Below are 4,751 nucleotides of genomic sequence, written 5' to 3'. Positions count from 1 at the left end.
AAAACGATAGCAGTTAATAACGAGTATAAAGCTAGCATAGTAGATGATATCCTTAAAAAGAAAACTACTAAAAGAGTTACTACGGTCGGCACCTCTATCATTCAATCCAACGCAAAAAAATGTTTCTCTATTCCTTTCGTGGGGCACGGCTCCTATCACATCCAACGCCTTCTCCGTTGTAAATACAACTGCAACGTTGCATTTTCTACCAATAATAATTTGAAAAAAACCTTCATTCATGATTTAAAACCGATTCGTCCCCCTTTAGAAAGTTTTGGCGTCTATAAGATTGCCTGCGATATGTGCTCTTCTTACTACATAGGACAAACAGGACGTGCCTTTACAGCCAGATATAAGGAACACCTTTTAAGAAAAAATGGCAGTAGTCCCCAAAATTCGTCTTTCGCCGACCATCTAATTACAGGTCACGTGCCTAAAGCTATTTGCGATATCAACATTTTGCACACAGATAAGAAAGGATGTAAATTAGACGTTCTGGAAGAATTAGAGATGTTTAAACTTCTCCAAGTGATAATCTCATTCCTCATGAACAGCTGTAGTTGCGTAATAAATATTTCTTCAACGGTATGAAGCCGTTACTTGACATTTAATTTCGCGTCTCCTTGTGCAGTTGACCGAAATGTTTTTTTTTTTCCATCTAAGTTAACTCATAATGTTTCATTTACTAACGGTTTACTGGCAGTATCTCGTTATATTGCTTTCTACCAGCCTTCCTGTATTTTCTATAATGACATTTTTATGCTTCAAACTGTACTGCTAAGCTCTGATGCAGGCGGAATGGTACTTCATCTGTCACTGTTAAAATATTACCTTTTACATTATGTACTGAACAATATTCATTATAATTCTCGTGTGTCTACATTTGAATATTGAGTAGCCAAGTTGTACTTGCGGCTACCAGATGGAACTCTCGATGCATTGTCATGTTGACTTGCCCGCACTTCTTAACGCGGGCACCTCACTCCGTTGCAGCCTCTGGCTGTACAGGTACGAGCAGCCCATTGTAGCTCGCCTTAACGCATTCCTTTTTATATATTTTGTGACTAAAGCCCTTCTGGCCTGTTAATTATTTTATTTGTAACATGTAAGTACTGCCTCTGTCGTTTATTGTTAGGCAGTACTTACACTTTTTATATAAAAAATGTGTTTTCCTATAAATTTGTAACTGTGGCATAGGCCATTTTAATTGTTTTAATTCTGATGAAGGCGCTCTTTGAAGTGTTGAAACCTGGTCAATAAAACTAAGAATAATAGTGACCGAGGGCTCATTTGTTTCAGTTCTACTGCAGGGTCTTCCAACGACTTGTTGAGTCCATGACGCATCGAACTGCTACACTGCACCGGGAAAAGGAGGCCCGACACTAAATTTGGGAATATTGCACGACTTTGGCACTTCAGTGTGTTTTTCGGACACTTGATTTTTTTCTTACGGGATTGCTTCCATCTATGTTTAGGTAATATACAGGTGGAGGTAAGACCAGAAGAGCCACGTTCACGACCATGCAAATATCGGCAAGCCATTGTGCGACAGGCGTTATAAAATGCTTTGTATACTCCGCTTTGATTTCTGTTATGTGTAGCTTGTTGTTTCCGCCGTATTTTGAAATTAGTGAAGAGACTAATTGTTATCCAACACAGGGTTAGAGTTTGAATCCTACGACGCCAGGGGGGTCCAGCTCTGCTGACCACACGTCAACTCTGCTTTTGCCAGAACGAGAAACACTGTTGTAGGCTCCCAGCCCTGTAGGAGGGAGTCGGGTTCATTCTTCTGCATCGCTCCTCTCCACTTTGTCAGCCTAATTTCTCGTTTGTTTATAGTGGCGTTGCCCCACTGATGCTGTTAGGTTGATGAATCACTACGAGAGATAGCCGTTGTGAAGCACTCGTCTCATAATAGCCATTGCATGCAGTTCCCTTAGCAGTGATCGTTTGGAAACTGGTTCAGACGGGTAAGCATTCATTGACAGCATCAGTTCCTGTCTGCTTAGACAGGACAGGGTGTGATAATCGTCTCTGGTCGCTGTTGGTTAGGATATTTTTACAGCGACTGTCCTTACATCGTGTGACATGAATATCAGATGTGATGTAGGTTGAAGCAAAGAATTAAAATTTGTACCAGTGTCGGTATTTTAACCCGCGTCTCCTGCTTCCTAGGCAGCGACACTAACAGCTGCACCTTAATGGCAGTGTGGCTGTCATATGTGCATGGGGTGCCCTCGTATGCCGCCCTTCCCTATACATTTCCAGTTCACGCCTCTGCCCACTGCTCTTCCCCTTCTGGAGTGTGTCAGTGCTGGCGTAGCTGCCGCTTTGTGGGGGGCTCGCGCGAGTGGGGCACCTCGTCAGCCGTGTGTCGCTGTAGTTTGTGAGCACAACGCAGCCATCTAGCTACGGAAGCTCAGAGTAATAAGTCTACGGCGAAATTTTTGTTCCCGTTCGGATATGACAGGTCTAAACTTTGTGAAATCGACGACTGGTTGTTCGAGAAGATAGGCTTACAAGACGATGTCGTTCACGGCTTGGCATATGATTTCCTTGGTAATGCAGTGTTTGTTAAAAGTGCGAGACGTTGAAACAAGTACCCGGATTATGACGAAAACAGCAGGTTTCGCGAACTTTCTTCATTCCAATGGTGAATCTTGTTCAATCGTGGCCAGCTATGCTGGTTTACGGTTGCGATCTGTGCACATATTCAACCTCCTATTTGAACTGAAATTCGATCTCATCAAACAAGCGTTAACGATCTATGGAATGATTTTGCAGGTTACTGGTGGAAATCGACGGGCAACAAACATTTCAGTGTTGACAAGGGTGTGCGAAATGCTACAGCTGATCTTCATAAGCATATCCCGCCGTATATTATGGTTGAAGGCTTGAAAGCCTCGGTTGTTTATGACGGCCAAACAAGGACCTGCATACTATATGGATCCAGGGATTATCTTGAGGCAACCTGTCTCCGTGTAAAGTCTTTACGGAGGGAAAACCAGGCAGTCACCTCCGCGGGCAGTGTGCGACGTCAAGAAAAACTGTTGTATGTCGAAACCTTGTCAGCTCAATTCCAGGAAACTTGGAACGGGCAGGGCCCTGACATATCATGTCAGGAAGAAAACGAAGGAAATCAGGATTCAACTGCACGTAGCGTATTGAGGAATGAACAGAGTTCAACGGTTACCCTGCCAAAATGTTCGAGTCAGGTCTCTCGAGGACAGACTAATCCCCAGATGTTAGACGGTAGCATGGCACGAGGGGAAAAAAAATTGGAGTGCTTGTTAAACATCCCGATGTATCACAAGGTTGCAATCCCAATGATCTTCCAGCGTCATCAGCAGGTAGTGACATGCTAGTTGACGAGGACACAAACCCAAAAACGCAACATTCAACGACCGGTCCGGTCAGCCAGTATCAAATAAGGACAATTCAAAAAAGTCTTCTAAACAAGCAAAACGGCCCCCTAGAATACAAAGTCAGAGACACAGTAATTAGAAAGGAAAAGAAGAAGCACCAGAGATATCCCTAAGAAATCTCAGACAGTTTAAACGGCAGTTGCAATGAGGGTAATGGCTCCCATTCGGAATAATAACGTACAGATGGAGATAATCACATGAACACAACCGTGTTAGCATCATCCATGTCTCTTCCGGTACCGAACACGCTTTGGTCGGAAGATATTGAACAGTAGTAAACAGTTATATGCGGACTTACAAGATGGCTGCAGTTAAAGTCTACCGGATAAGTTCGGCGGTCATCTTTATGCCGCTGACACGGATGTTGCCATGTTAGAAGAGGTTGTATCAACTAGCGGACATAACAGGTTATGAAACCATCATCAACATCGGAAATGAAGGAAGAACAGCAGTTTTAATCATAACATGTAACGTTTCACGGCCGGCGTCTTCATTAATTAAGACTTCCAGGCTGAATTGCAGTGGTCCGTATATAAAACTTCTTCTCCTTCCTGACGTTTCGTTGCCGGCTGGGGGCAACATCTTCTGAGGTGAGTCGGCGATTGGCTGCTAGGCGCTGGAGGTCCCACTTATATAGAGCGCTTAGATGGCGCCACCACTCGTCACGTGCTTTCGACTTTAAAACTAATTCTGGCTAGTGCCACCTCTCTCTCGATTACAAGTAATCGATTGTCACTTCGTTGGTACAAAGTCGACCGCCATATCTTGTCTAGTTTTAACCCTTCAGAGATAGTTCTCCCAATTGATAAATAAACGTATTCCGTCTCTAACTTTCATTCTGGCTGCTTTTTTTATACAAAAGCAAGCTCACATCTGAATCATGGCACACCATAACTTTCCCACGGTCTATTTGTACAAGTTTTTTTTATGAAAAATGACATTTTAAGTTTTAACGAATGTCCCACATACACTCTCTCAATCATTCTCACCCACTCACACAACAAAATTTAATCAAATAATAATTTTGACCGATTTTTGTATTACATAATGCACAGTGACTAAAGTGTTAAAAAAAGAAAATTCTAATTAATTGATTTTTATGCAATGGTAACTTTGTAATGGCTTCAAATGATAATGCTAGTCAATCTCTATTTGTTCCCGACATGGTTTTAAGAAACAAGCATTGGTTTTAGGACTTTTTGGTTATTTTCTTTATCTCCGGCACTATAATCAATAAAACTCTGACATTTTGACAGCATCATTCCATTAATGACAAAACGCTGTATACCAAACTTGAACAAAATCGGATAACAACTAATATGGATT

The sequence above is a fragment of the Schistocerca serialis genome, chromosome 6 (genome assembly GCF_023864345.2).
Source record: "Schistocerca serialis cubense isolate TAMUIC-IGC-003099 chromosome 6, iqSchSeri2.2, whole genome shotgun sequence".
NCBI lineage: Eukaryota > Metazoa > Arthropoda > Insecta > Orthoptera > Acrididae > Schistocerca > Schistocerca serialis.
Note: the sequence above shows the minus strand (reverse complement) of the source record.